Here is a 15,792-nt window from a genome sequence, read left to right on the forward strand (position 1 = left end):
GAAGAAGACAAGATTAGAACAGGGCAATCAGAAAGGAGGGGGCAATAAGTGACATATGGGAGATGGGGTGGAGTTTGCTGAGAAGAGTTCTGAAAGGTGAAGTAGGGTGACAACTGCATTGTGTTGAAGGTGAAATTAATCCCTTTGTGGCAATCCATGCAAAGCTATCTGCAGAGGTGGGGGCACTCCCCTTCTCCTGAACACCAAGGAGGTGGACTTGGAGGGGAACACTGGGTGCGGGGGAAGCCTTGGGAGTAGGGTGACCAGATGTCCCAATTTTATACTGACAGTCCTGATTTTGGGGGCTTTTTCTTATATAGGCACCTATTACCCCCCACCCCATCCCGCTTTTTTACACTTGCTATCTGGTCACCTTACTTGGGAGGGGCCACTGTATCTGCAGTCTGTGAACCCAGTAGCATGATACCACCACACAGTGGTCACAAAGGGTTAACGGCAGCTATTCCTACCTATGACCTGTAGCGTGGGGTTGGGATGGATTTTGTATCTCCACTTAAGGCACAGGCAGAACATCCATAGAAAGGCTGATAACTCTGGCTTTCTGTGGTCTTCCAGAATTTCACCCTGGGAAGATCAGTAGGAAGGCAGTAAAAGTATCATAGGACGAGCAAGTTGATACGGCTGCACCACCAACTGGAGTCAGAGTATGGCTTGACCACAGCAATACAAGTGTCTTGTTTAGAGAATAGGAATCCTCTATAACTCTGCAGCAGTCGACAGAGCCTTTAGTGGCTGAGCCTTCATTATATCCTCATGAAGGGAAGTTCCTTTACCTTTGTAGTAAACTAAGGGAGGGATTTTTTTCATTTATTTATTTTATTTTAAGTTATTTCTCACTATTTTTCAAACAGCCAAATATGTTCAATACTTAAATGTGTAAAGGGTAGACCACAGGAAAATAAATGCCAAGTGGGAGAAAAATATATTAATACTCCCATCCTTCCACACAATCAAACAATAAAAAAGGAAGGAAAAAAAAACCATGGAGCTATACAAATCTTACTGTTCTACAGGGAAAAGAAATAATTGCAATGAGAAACTAGGGGTGGAAGCCGCAATGCTGGGACTGCTTCCTCATCACGTGATGATTAATCATAATAAATTAAGTTTTATTTTAAATTTTGCAACACACTAACTTAACTCATCAGGTAATGGGAGGTGCCCTGCATAGCCAAATGGTGTTTAACTGTCTGAAAAGAAAAACAATTTCCTCCCTGAAGCTGTGTTATAAATAATGCATTCAAAATGTGCCTCATTTGAGCAGATTATTCCAGCTGCCTCTTGTTCTTAGAGATTGGGAGATTTAACACCAGAAACTCAGCACTCCTGAAATGCACAAATATCTATGTGCAGAAACTGTTTGTCCAACCCAAACTGTTTCAGACTGCAAAAAGAGTCCTGGAGGCAACACTTGACGCAAACAGTTTATGTTCAGAGGAAGGGCCTGCTTCATCACTGCACCATGGGTACTCATGGGCTTGTGGAATGTGAGTGTGCAACACAACAAACTTGTAATGGTATTGTGTTTTGGCCCCACTTTGCATTGGTTTCAGTGATGACATGAGATAAGTGGCAGTGAAGAATCAGGCCCAAACCACTGGTTCAAAGAGAAAATTGGTGGAAATTATGACAGGCTTGCAAACAGCTTGCTAACAGGGAGTGGGCTAAATTTAGGGCTTAATCCTGTCCCATTGGAGTCAATAGCAGTTTTGCTTTGACTTCAACAGGAGCAGAATCTGACCCTTCATGAATAAAATTGTTGGCTGTCAATCAGAACTGTCCCTTGGGTAAGGTGAATCGGGGCAACTGCCCCAGACCCCACACTTTGGGAGGCCCTGTGGGAGGGGAGGGGAGGTGGGGGGTGAGCAGAGTGAGGAGGCGAGCGGCAGGCGGGTGTGGGGGGGATGGGATGAGGAGGAGCCACCCTACCAGAACTTCCCCCTCCCCCCCCAGTGCCTCCTGCCTGCCTGCAGCCCCCCCCGTCAGTGCCTCCCCCTCCCTCTCAGTGCCTACTGCCTGCCGCAGGTCAGATATTTCATGACATCAGGAGGTGCAAGGGGGGAGAGGAGAGGAGAGGAGCGAGGGCGCAGCGTGCTCGGGGGAGGGGGCGGAACTGGGCGGGGACAGGAAGAGGCGGGGCTGGGGTCTTGGGGAAGGGGTGAAGGTGGGGCATGGGTGGAGCTGGGGGAGGAGCACCCCCTGGCAGATTAGAAACTTGGTGTCAATGTCCTGGGCCCTGCACCACCCTAGGGATGGCCCTGCTGTCAATAGTTTGCACAGGTCTACAGCAGAGACTGGCATCCATTTGTAGTAGTTATCCTATGGGCACCTAGGTATAAGAAAATGAATGAGATACTGACAAGCTTTAGGATGAAGATTGGTCAAGAGAATCCTAGAATATCAGGGTTGGAAGGGACCTCAGGAGGTCATCTAGTCCAACTCCCTGCTCAAAGCAGGACCAACCCCCATTTTTTTGCCCTAGATCCCTAAGTGGTCTGCTCAAGGATTGAACTCACAACCCTGGGTTTAGCAGGCCAATGCTCAAATCACTGAGCTATCTGTCCCCCCTTAGTGCCACTGGGCAAAAGGACTCTCAACAGTAAGAGTAAAGTTTATCTGTGCAGATTATAGAACCTTTTCTAGGGTGGTGCACGACTGAAAAAGGAATTTCCCCAGCAATTCAAGATGATCACAAACCTCCCCACTTTCTGTTCCAAGTGCAAGGTGCATTTCTGTGACCTTGCCTTCTTTCCTAAAAGTGCACAGCCAAGGGAATATTTAACAAAAGAAGCAAACAAAAAAACAACCTTGCCAAAACAAGACACTCCACTCCACACGCTTCTCCCTCTGGAGAACATGTGTCAAACAAACAACAAGTGTCCGTTGTGTAGTCCCGTGGCTTAACGCACGACTAGAAGGCGCTCAGATACTACAGTCAGGAACACAGTAAAAAGAATAGAATAGAAGAAATACTCCGTGGAGAGCACTGACCCCATCATCAGACAATCAACAGCTGGACCTTTCCCACATGCTATTTTTGTGTGTGAACTGATGCAAAGTTATCACTGGCTCCTATTTGTCAGATCTCAACAGCAAAATGTAAGAGATAAAACACATTGGCAAATATTTTAATCTTTCTGAGTCAGCAGGGCAATAGTCTGTCAATGTGATATGCAGCTACTAAGATGCCTAATGCTTGAGCAATACAGCTTAGATTAGATGTGTGACTGTCCCAGTCAGGGAGTGTAAGCAGGAACATTAATAACAAAACTCAATGGAAATCTGCAGAGGTTTATTTCCCCCCAAAAAGAGAATCTGCAGGGATATCGTTCTCATTTCTGCCAGGGATTAGCTGTGCTTTGAAGGCTAGCTGCTTAAAGCCAGTGTTAGTGAGTTTGAATCCAGCCATTTGGGTTTTATTTTTTAATTTACTTTACCAAAACTAGGGGCATGTATTCATCTCAGTTGTAATTTCATTTTTGTTGAGGTTATACCTGGGATCAATTTGCCCCAATATTCACTGATGGATGAAACAGACTTTAACTAAGGTACTTATATTACCACAATGTCTGAGCATCTCAGAACCTTCACTGTATTAATCCTCACCACACCCTTACGAGGTATGAAAAAATTGGTCTCTTTATTTTACAGCTGGGAAACTGAGCCACAGAAAAACTTAGGGTATGTCCGTACTGCAGTGTCAGAACTGCCCCAGTCTGATCCACAGGTATAAATGTCCTCTGCTTCCTTGAGAAAAGGGGAGCATGGGATGAGAGTTATGGATGTCAACCTTGGAATAAAAGGATGAGTGAGACTGCTACATTATGCTGCAATTTGTTTATCCAAAGGTCCTATAGCATTAACACTTGCTGAGAATATATGCATAGCCAGTTTGAATGTAACAACTGCTCTACCAGATTCTATCTATACTGTACCAGATGCTTTAGAGTCAGAGCCAAACCCTTTCCATATTAGATAGTAATGGGAAACCCCTACTGATAGAGAAAGGATCACTTCACTCATCATCACCTCATGAGCTGAGATGCCACGGCTGTTCAGCGGCGGACTGCAGTGCTACCCAAGACTTGAGGACAGGAAGTGAAGAACAATACCACAATCAGTATGAAAATGCAGAAGGAAAGAAGATAAGAGGAATAGAACAACCTGTGCTAGGTACTGACCAAACTTGATTCTGCCAATTCAGATCTAATGAGCCTACAGCATGTCCCCTAACACCTAGGCAAAACGAGAGCACATAACCAAAGCAGTTAGCAAGGTGTCTTGTATCTATGCATTGCAAGATGCTATGCTATGATTTTCCATTAATTTTCTATATTTCCTTGCCTTTGTTGATATGGGCCAAATCTTGATCCCATTGTCATCAATGGCAAAACATCAGCTGATGAGAAAGACCAGGATTTGACACTGTGTGACTACACATTAAAATTTGGTCCAAGGTGTGTGTCATTGGTATGTGTTAAAATCCTATCTTTGTCTGAAAAGGTTCACGGGAGTCAAGGTATTAAATTAGCTCCCTCTCTTCAGACAGCTAGCTTCAGCATAATGGTGTTTCAATAAAAAAAGAAGAGAATTAAATTTCCTCCTTTAGCCTGAACTGTAATTTTGATCTTTTTTCTCTATCAATGTGTTCCCAGAAGTCTAAGGAAATGTGCAGGCTTCCTTATATAGGCTGGGAGAGCATCAGTGCATTATCTCATTGGCACTAATATTTTTTAAAGGTCTGGAAACTGGAACTGTAATATGCAATAATCACACAACTACTGAGCTGACAGCTTTCTCTCTCAAGCATCACCTTATTGCATTAGTGAAATAGTTTTAAAAATTTTCTAACTCATGTTTCCTCTGGCTGGAAGCAGATCAATAACTATCTTGCTTACATTTCTCTCAAAAATTAAATAACTTTCTTTCAGTAGACACAATGGTCAGTAATAGCATCAACATGATTTACCACAGTTTTATCAGAACACACAGATTATTTTATTCTGGGAAATAAATAAATGTATCTGACCAATCAATGTGAGAATGGGAATTTGTGGGAAACTAGTTGGACATCCATCTACTTGTATTTGATGATCTAGGCTTTACACTGTTCACTGTTCAAGGGCCTTAAATTCATTAAGCCTCAGTCACCTCCCTATCTGTAAAACAGTGTCCCAGTGCTGTTTTGAGACGTCTATCAATTTTTGTCACCCAGTTTTGCACTGAAGATTGTTAAGTCACAAAACTAAGTTTGGTTCAACTTTTGCAAAATCTCTTCCTGCATTAGGTTTTGGTTTTTAAAGAGTCAGAATCTCATGGATGGTTCAAATTGAGGTCTTGCTTGATCTTATCTTTATTTTATTCAGTTCACTATGATAGGGGATACATTGGATACAAGGTTCCACTTTGGGCTAAACTTCAAAAAATCACATTCCACAAACATTTTTGCAAGTAAAAAAGTGTCAAATGTTCATGACAAGTCAATGCTTAAAACCTGGTTGTGAATGCTTTTGTGTGACTGTGAAGTGGGTGCACTTATATATTGCCATGGAGAATAAGCTTACATTATCACAGTGAACTAGCTGACATAGACAGGTTTCAGAGTAACAGCCGTGTTAGTCTGTATTCGCAAAAAGAAAAGGAGTACTTGTGGCACCTTAGAGACTAACCAATTTATTTGAGCATGAGCTTTCGTGAGCTACAGCTCACTTCATCGGATGCATAGGTGCCACAAGTACTCCTTTTCTTTTAGCTGACATAGAGAAGAAGTTGCTTACCTGGGAGAGTCAGGATCATAGATTCCAAAGCCAGAAGGGATTGCTGTGATCACCTAGTCTGACCTCCTCTTATATTACAGAGACCGTAGAACTTCTCCAAAACAATTCCTAGAGCATATATTTTAGAAAACCATCCACTCTTGATTTAAAAATGGTCAGTGATGGAGAATCCACCACAACCCTTGGTAAATTGTTCCACTGGTTAATTGTGTGGCTTTTCTCTGAACCCTCTCCAATTTATCTACATCTTTCTTGAATCATGGGTAGCAGAACTGGACACAGTATTCCAGCAGTGGTAACACAAGTACCAAATATAGAGGTAAAATAAACTCTTTACTCCTTCTTGAGATTTCCCTGGATTGCATAGCTCTTTTGGCCACAGCATCATACTGGGAGCTCATGTTCAGCTGATTATCCAACACAACCCCCAAATCTTTTTCAGAATCCCTGCTTCCCAGGATAGAGTCTCCCCATTATGTAAGTGTGGCCTACATTTTTTGTTCCTAGATGTATACATTTACAGCTGTACAGGCAGTCCTCGACTTTGTGACGTTCGAACGGCACTTACGACATTTCTGAATTGACACCGATTCGACTTATGACAATTGGTTTTGACTTTACAATGCTCAGTCCCGCAAAGGAGTGTACAAGTTACGATGTTTTGACTTAACAACGCAATTTTCAGGAACCACTTGTGTCGTGAGTCCGAGGACTGCCTGTATTGAAATGCATATTGCTCCACTGGGACTAAGATAAAACAAGACCTAGGTTCAGATTCCATCCTCCACCACATACTTCCTGTGTAAGCTTGGGAAAGTCACTTAATCTCTTTCTACTTCAATTTCTCATCTGTTAAAAGAGGTTAATTATACTGCCCTACTGGGTGGGGATGTTGTGAAGGTAAATTCATTAACATTTTGAGGCACACAGGTCATAGGAACTACTTTAGACAGATATAACAAGAGTTTTCTATTTCAGACTTACTGCTTCTATGGATCTACAAAATGAAGGCTTTCATCTGTTGAAAGTATAATGGGGTTGTGTGGACTGGAGAAATGAAAGGAGAAGATGTGATGACAGTATTAGGGTGATAGATGTAAGTAACCAACCACAGTATCTACATCTCAGTCCCATTTCTGGTAAGTTCAAAGCCTGAATCTCTTATAGACCGTGAATTGTCTAAATATAATAATGATATAATTATGAAGACTGCAGCCACTGACAAATGTAAGTATAAAGCATTTCAATACACAGAAATACGATTTCATCAGAGGTGAAAAAGTGCACTCTTAGCCTTAGCCTCATCCACATTGTTTTTCATCCTTTATTTTTTATTGAGTTGGTTATTGAGATTGTTACATAGCGCTATTCAATTTATCCAGGATATACCAGTTGACAATGAGGCTCTTGAGTGATGACAGAGCCTTGGAGTTGGGATTAATATTGTATTTCATATTAAAAAAGTCTCCCCATAATAGATCTGCCTTGAGAATGTCTTAAAGAGAGAGGCTTCTGTCAATTTCTAAGCACTGGGGTCTGGTTTAGAGAGCTTGTCAATTTCAAACCTGTAAATGCAGTTTTGAAACTGACAGAACAAGGGAGTTCTTTCAGTGAAAAAAAAACATAATTCTTCCATCTGGTGGGAATTTATAATATATATAAAATCCTAGAATTCTGATCTACCCTGGGGCATGATAAATAAATTAAAAAAGAGAAAGATTTGCCGAGCTGCCCTCTTGTCTTTTGTCCCAGAGATGTCTCGCTAAGGCTTCAATATGATTCACTTGTGGATGTGCGTCTTCTCTTTGTTTATCCCTGTGAAAAGGGATGATAGGGAAAATTCAGTTCTCAGTTATATCAAATACAAATCCAGAGTTTTCAACTGAGTTACTCTAGGTTTACAACTACAGGTCATAGCCAGAGTTGTTTTATCTTGATGTAACCCTATTTGGCTTCAATGGAACAATGCTAGTTTACATGAGCTGAGGCTGAGAATCTGGCCTACGTATCTATTTCCCCCCTTCAAAGTGTGACTTTCTTCTCAGGGTAGCTAAAGCTTAGTCATTTCAGAGTTTTTCAAAAATTAGTTCTTTTTCTTTTTGAAAAGGTTGTTTTATTTATTAAATGCAGTTCCAATTTTTCCTCTTCCTTTCCCCCCAAAACAAAGCCAGAATTGCTGGATGTTATACTTGCTAGTATTACTTTAGGTTGTGTAATAAGTGAGAACATTTTTCTTTGCTGAGAAATGAATCCCCTAAAACTACTAGCAGTCATGATAAACCCAAACGCTGGATTCCATCTCTTGAGATATAGTTCTGGATTTTTAACTTTATGATGAAACCCTATCTCTACAATGGGACAAAACAAAATCTCAAGATATGAACAACTCTGAACTTTGAGAAAGTCTCATTCTGGACCCAGATTCTGTGACTCAGGCCTGTCTCTGGATCCAAACTTTTCTGAAGTTCTGGGATGTTTGGATTGGAAGCAGAAACCTAGTCATTCTCTAAATTGCCAAATACCTCTTCAGTACCACTGGTCCCAGTGCTCTAAAATTAGATTTTCCTTATCGGCATTCATAGCAAAAATAAGAAGTTCATCTGAAACTTCCCATTCCCCCATGATGAGAGGAATCAAGAAAGTACTCATCTAGCACAGTAACAGGCTTAGTGTAAACACCTGAATAGAACAGAATAGAACAGAATAGAATAGGAGACCTCTTCGTGTCTTTGGTAGCAACTAGCAAGCAATTTACATGCTCAAATGAGAGAGAGCTCCTTCAGCCCACCTCTAAAATGAGAAGCAGTATTAGACTCTTTTATATCAACTCTCTAATGCTAGGTGCCTGTGGTAGCAGGAATTCCAGAGATGGATCCATGACTAGGATGCATATTCTTTGAAAATGGACTATTCCATCGTGTAAAATGCAACCAGAGACCAGTCTCCACAACTACGTGAAGCTTTTGGATAATTCTTCCCCTTTGACTCTTCCTCAGTTATCGAAATGGGAAGATGCTAGTAGTACGTCATCTAGCCTATTCACTGGATTCCTCAATTCTTCGTCTGGTTTTAAATGGCTCATGTGATAAGTTCTCTCCTGGGTGTGATATCTACAAAACACTTGACAATGGTTAGGCTGCTGGTGTTCTGAGATCTCTGCCTATCATGATGACCAGTATAGTCTCATTGTTTTCTTGCACTCCCCTGTCCCTCTGTCTGTGTCCATCTATTGTCTCTTGTCTTATTCTTTTCTTGTAAGTTCTTTGATAGGTTCTTTTTTTCCTTTGTTTGTTTGGCGTCTATCACAATGGGATGCTAGTCTATGATGAGGCTCCTAAATGCTATATTAATACAGATAATTAATCATAATAATTAATAATAATGAAGACTCTTCCACAGTCTGGTAGGTCTTGAGAAAAATATTCCTGATGTTCAGCCTAAATTAAAATACAAAAGAATTGAAATAAATAAGAATGTCAATTAGCTTTTACTCCTTTCCATCTTGCTACTAGTATTTATGCCCCACACGACAATTCCCCTCCTCACTTTTTTCTGTGTTTACATCTTGGAGTTTTCTTGGGCTTAACTCCTTCTCCCTCACAATACATCCTTTCATCCTTTTAGTTTATAACCTCATCAGACTTTCTAGCTGTACTTTGTGTTCTGACAATGTTGATTCAAATTTGATTCTTTTTGTACCTTTTGAGAACGGAGTGGTCAGAGGGAAGTTAATTGGGAGATAGCCTACGGGTTGTGACAGAGGGGGAAACATGTTGGAAGTGCTAAGAGAACTGCTTGGACCATGTCAGACTGAGATGAAAGCAGTAACTCCAAGCCAAGAGAAGACTAACGTGTGTAGTAGGGCCATATTCTGATCTAAGTACTGCCGGGATAAACCGGGATTAAGTCCCCGGGATCAGAAGATGGCTCTTGGCTTTTCACAGCTGCATCATCTAACCAACCAAACCTCCCTTGGCTGTCCCTCTGTTATATTGTTATTCTCACTACACTCCCTGTGCTCTCTGCTAAATTTCTTGCAAAATGACTGCATGCAGTGCTATGTGCTTTAATACTGGCAGGGAATTGTTAGGGAACACCATGTAATAGGAAAGATTCTGGGTAACTTTTGGGTATTTATAAACATGAAGGAATTTAGTAGCTGTAAGACAATGAACAGATTTTTATTACCTTAGTAGTAGCCTTATGATAGGCCGTCTCATACTGAGGTGACACACAGTCTATAGAACAGTATTTCATGACTGCCCTTGGGTTTGCATTGAACTGACAGAAAAAACTTATAAGTACGATCAGAGCACTAAGCAGAGAAAGGATGGTCTTATCGTTAAGACATTGAGCTAAGGCTCAGGAGGGCAGAACTCCATTCCAGCAGTGGCCATACACACCCTGTTTAACCTTGGGCAAGCCTCTTGCTGTTAGATTTGTCCAAAGAAATCAACCAATGCAGAGTGCTTCTGAAAACCCCACTCTTTAATTTCACTTTGCCTCTGTTCCCCAGGCAGAAAACGAGTATAATAATAATACTTTCTTTTCCTGTCTTGTGTTTTTATGTTGTAAGCTTCTAAGAGAAAGGACTGGGTCTTCTTTATGTGTTTTTATATTGCCTATCACTAGGGCTCTGTGTCTGTCGTGGAGGTGGCAGAAGTCACGGACTCTGTGACTTTCTGCGACCTCTGTGACTTCTGCAGGGGCAAGTGTGGCTGACCTCAGGGCTGCCCAAGCAGCTGGCTCCGTGGCCAGTTGCTCAGGTGCAGGGCCGGCTCTAGGTTTTTTGTCGCCCCAAGCAAAAAAAAATTTGGCCGCCCCCTCTTTTTGTTTTGGCTTTTACACGTTTGCACTTTGCAATGTTTTTTCTAATTCTTTTTGCCATTTCTCTCTCTGTTGCCAGAAGGCAGCACCGGAAAGTCGTTTTTGTTTTTGTCCCGGCATTTTACCCCTCTAACCACTGGCACTGATGCAACACGGAAATTGGTGTGAATGGCCCCTGGAAATGTGCCGCCCCAGCACGGGCTTGCTTTGCTGGTGCCTAGAGCCGGTCCTGCTCAGGTGGCCCCAGGGACAGCCCCACCAGCCACTGCTCCGCTGGCCCTGGCAGCAGTCCCCGGGTGGTGAGCCGGAGCAGCCACTGTCTGCAGCCCTGGGCAGTGGTCCCTGGGCAGCCAGCCAGAGCAGCTGCAGTCAGCTGGCACAGGCTCCCTCCTCCCCCCCCCCAGCAGTGGCCCCTTTAGTGCCCCCTGCCCAAGATTTAATCACAGGTATTTTTAGTTATTGCCTGTGACCTCTGATACAAACAGTAATAGTGACATGGAGTGAATAAGACCTTGCACCTGAAATCGAACTTGTGCCAATTGTGCTATGTTTTTTTATGGTCTGGCTACTACAGTCTAGACTGAAGCCATGATGTCATTTCATGCAGACTACTACCGATTTTGTTGCTACATATCCAGGCTGTATGTACACATTGGCCTGGTAGGCAAATGCCCCATGTACCCATTACCTTTGCCATTCTCCTGTTACTCTCTTCATTAATTCCACCTTGATCTCTCATACAGTTAAAAGAATGAGTGGCTTTACTTTATACATCCTAGCCTGTAATGCAACAAGAAGGGGCTTTACGATTAAAACGTTAGGCGCTCAGGGGTTAAATCTTGTTTGATTCCCTCTCCTGTGTCACAGAACTATATTAATATAGTAACCCTTTATTGCAAGCTGACATCAACTAATGTTAAATTATAACAGAATTCCTTTGAAATTGCATATTAACAGTTGTGCTAATACCAAAGGGTTCACCGTGATTAATGTTATTGTAATGAATACCAAAGAAATTAATAACCATTTGTCACTTGTAATAAAGTTGCCCAGTAATTTCATGCCATTTTCTTTCCTCATTTGTCATGAGAATGAGGTGCTAGAATTTTAAAGCCTCGTATAACAGTGTGAATTACAGAGGGGAAAGGTTCCACTATTCAGAATTTTTCTGTTTGATTGGTCTTCCTTGCAGCCCATTCTCACATAACTCAGAGAGGGAACTGAATGGAAGGAATGCTTGTTAGTCTGGGGTGCAGAATTTGGGGAAGAGGAGAATTATTTTAATACATGTGTGCCTATCATAATTGACCCCTCTGTATTGGAAATTCAGATCCCCTGACTAGTCATTATTTTGACAAATATTGTAATGAGTGCAGAAAATGGCACATAAATCCATTCTCATGACATAATGAGAATGGGAAGCAGCACAAATTAAATAGTGATCACTTCAGAGTCTGGAGCCTATAAACACGTCCTTTCATGTGTCTTCCCTTCCTCCTGCAGCTGATCAATAAGATCCTGTCAGTGAAAAATTGTTGCCCATTAGGATTCCCGGTCATTTCAGCCTGGTGTACATCTTGACCTGAGTTGTTCTGCTTTGCTTTTGAGACACTGAGCACCTGCAGTTCCCATTTAAGGCAATGAGCTAGTGGGGACTTTGCTCTCTGATAATAAAGCTCATTGCCATTATTTCAAAAGAGGGGATTCTGTGATTAATTTCAATATTATCAATATTTTATTGTCTATTACACTTTCATATAGATTTTGGTAGTTACTTCTGACTTACTCTGGTGTAAGCAAGAGGAGAATCAGGTCTTTATCCTTTGCCAGGAGAAGATCATCAGCCTATATATCAAGAAAAATCTCTGAGCCATACCGCGGGCATAACCTTGTTTGACAAGGGTCAAGAAAGTCAAGGCTATCCAGATACTCAGAGAGTTGATTTGTCACAACCTCTTCCAAAATCTTACCAAAGAATGGAAGATTAGATACTGATCCATTGTTGTGTAGGTTGTCAACAGTGAGTGTAATTAACCACTGGAACATCTTATGAGGGATTCACCATTGCTTGGAGTGTCTAAATCAAGAGTAGATGCGTCTCTACAGAGTTGCTCATATTCAGCCAGAAGACTGGGCCTGATGTAAGAATTACTGGATAACATTCTTTGGACTTTGTTATGCAGGATGTCTTATCTGATGATCACAGTGGACCTGTCTGGCCTGAAGTTAGAAAAAAATAAAGCCACAGTTTACAAGTGTGTGTGGGGCGGGGGGAGATAAAGATACAGAGCCAGATCCTCAGCTGAAGTAAATCACCATAGGTCCCTTGCAGTCATATGCTATTGATCTCAGTGCAGGAGTCACTGGGTGAATTCTATGGCTTATATTATGCAAGAGGTCAGATTAGATCCGAGCTGTCTCTTTTGGCCTTAAAATCAATAGGTGAAATCCTGGCCCATGGGAAGTCACTGACAAGACTTCCTTTGACTTCAATGGGAGCATGATTTCATCCTATGCATTTTAAATGTGAAGGGCATGCTCTCTAGTAGTTAGTGCAGGATTTGGTGATGCCCTCTACTCCCACTTCAGCATCAGCAAGTTTGTGAATTTCCCTCTCTGGTCCTAAAAGTTCCAGGAGGTATAGTGCCTTCTGAAGTGCAATATATCTTAGAATTTCCCATGGGATGCAACTCCATAATGTCCCTTAATGAGGGCTATTCTTTAACGGGACAACTGCACCCTGGTCTACACTACGAGTTTAGGTCAAATTTAGCAGCGTTAGATCAATTTAACCCTGCACCCATCCACACAATGAAGCCATTTTTGTCGACTTAATGGGCTCTTAAAATCAATTTCTGTACTCCTCCCTGATGAGGGGATTAGTGCTGAAATCGACATCACCGGTTCGAATTTGGGGTAGTGTGGACACAATTTAATGGTATTGGGCTCCGGGAGCTCTCCCAGAGTGCTCCATTGTGACTACTCTGGACAGCACTCTCAACTGGGATGCACTGGCCAGGTAGACAGGAAAAGCCCCACAAACTTTTAAATTTCATTTCCTGTTTGGCCACTGTGGCAAGCTGATCAGCACAGGTGACAGTGCAGATCTCATCAGCAGAAGTGACCATGGAGTCCCAGAATCGCAAAAGAGCTCCAGCATGGACCGAACAGGAGGTAATGGATCTGATCGCTGTATGGGGAGACAAATCCATGCTATCAGAACTCCATTCCAAAAGACGAAATGTCAAAATCTTTACAAAAATCTCCAAGGGCATGAAGGACAGAGGCTATAAAAGGGACCCGTAGCAGTGCCACATAAAACTTAAGGAGCTCAGGCAAGCCTACCAAAAAAACAAAGAGGCAAATGCCCGCTTGGGGTCAGAGCCCCAGACATGCAGCTTCTATGATGAGCTGCATGCAATTCTAGGGCGTGCCCCTACAACTACCCCACACCTGTACGTGGACTCCTGCAAGGGAGTCTCATGCAAAAAGGATGAGGATTTTGGGGACAAGGAAGATGATGAGGAGGGGGAGGGTGAAGATAGTGCACACCAGGCAAGAGGAGAAACCATTCTCCCCGACAGCCAGGAACTGTTTATCATCCTGGAGCCAATACCCACCCAACCCAGGCTCCCAGACCTTGAGAAGACACCTCTGGTGAGTGTACCTTTGTAAATATAATACACGGTTTAATGCAAACGTGTTTAATGACTAATTTGCCCTGAAGACTTGGGATGCATTCGCGGCCAGTATAGCTACTGGAAAAGTCTGTTAACATGTCTGGGGATGGAGCAGAAATCCTCCAGGGACATCTCAGTGAAGCTCTCCTGGAGGTACTCCCAAAGCCTTTGCAAAAGGTTTCTGGGAAGGGCAGCTGTATTGCGTCCTCCATGGTAAGACACTTTACCATGGCAGGCCAGTAGCACGTAGTCTGGAATCATTGCATAAGAAAGCATGGCAGCGTGTGGTCCCGGTGTTTTCTGGCATTCAAGCAACATCCGTTCTTTATCTCTCTGTGTTATCCTCAGGAGAGTGATATCATTCATGGTCACCTGGTTGAAATAGGGGAATTTTATTAAGGGGATATTTAGAGGTGGCCGTTCCTGCTGGGCTGTTTGCCTGAGGCTGAAAAGAAATCATCCCTGCTGTTAGCCATGCAGTGGGGGGAGGGGTGAAACAATCATTCCAGAGAATTGGGTGTGGGGGGGTAAATTGGGTTTGTGTTGCACGTTAACCCGAAAACATCAGCCCCTCCTTTTAAATGGCCAATTTGTCTTTTTCAATTTTACTCTCCTTTTTTTTCTTCCCACAGCTGCAAATGTTTCAACACTGCCACTAGCATCTCCGTCCCAGAGGCTAGCACAGATAAGAAGGTGAAAAAAACTCACTCACGATGAAATGTTCTCTGAGCTCATGAAGTCCTCCTGCACTGAAAGAGCCCAAAAGAATGTATGGAGGCAAACAATGTCAGAGTCCAGGAAAGCACAAAATAAATGTGAGGACAGGAAGGATGTGCAAGAGGATAGATGGCTGGGGCAACAGGAGAGGTGGCAGCAGCATGATGAGAGGAGGTGGGATGCAATGCTGAGGCTTTTGGAGGATCAAACTGATATGCTCCAGCGTATGGTTGAGGTGCAGGAAAGGCACAGACCGCCACTGCAGCCCCTGTGTAATCAACTGCCCTCCTCCCCAAGTTCCATATCCTCCTCACCCAGACACCCAAGAACACGGGGAGGCAGGGGGGAGATCTCTGGGCACCCAATCACTGCACCCCAGAGGACTGCCCAAGCAACAGAAGGCTGGCATTCAATAAGTTTTGAAGTGAAGCGTGGCCTTGTCGTTCCCTCCTCCCTTCCTCCCCTACCGCATCCGGTACTTCCCTCCTCCTCCACCCCTCCTGGGCTACCTTGGCAGTTATCCCCCTATTTGTGTGATTAATTAATAAAGAATGCATGAATTTGAAAAAAAAAACAATGACTTTATTGCCTCTGCAAGCAGTGATCAAAGGGGAGAGGGGAGGGCCGTTGGCTTACAGGGAAGTAGAGTGAACCAAGGGGACAGGTTTTCATCAAGGAGAAACAAACAGAACTGTCACACCGTAGCCTGGTCAGACATGAAACTGGTTTTCAAAGCTTCTCTGATGCGCAGCACACCCTACTGTGCTTTT

At 42.9% G+C, this 15,792-nt stretch overlaps 1 long non-coding RNA gene across 1 annotated transcript in view; it reads left to right on the forward strand.

The window, feature by feature from the left end:
* The window catches only part of LOC142071985 (uncharacterized), an 84,758-nt gene extending 69,168 nt beyond the window's left edge, over positions 1-15,590 (forward strand). Inside the window, exons 2-3 of the long non-coding RNA XR_012668268.1 lie at positions 6,777-6,894; positions 14,938-15,590. This is a non-coding gene — a long non-coding RNA (uncharacterized LOC142071985). The remainder of the gene's footprint in view (positions 1-6,776; positions 6,895-14,937) is intronic.
* Positions 15,591-15,792: the final 202 nt, after the last annotated feature.

The sequence above is a fragment of the Caretta caretta genome, chromosome 5 (genome assembly GCF_965140235.1).
Source record: "Caretta caretta isolate rCarCar2 chromosome 5, rCarCar1.hap1, whole genome shotgun sequence".
NCBI lineage: Eukaryota > Metazoa > Chordata > Testudines > Cheloniidae > Caretta > Caretta caretta.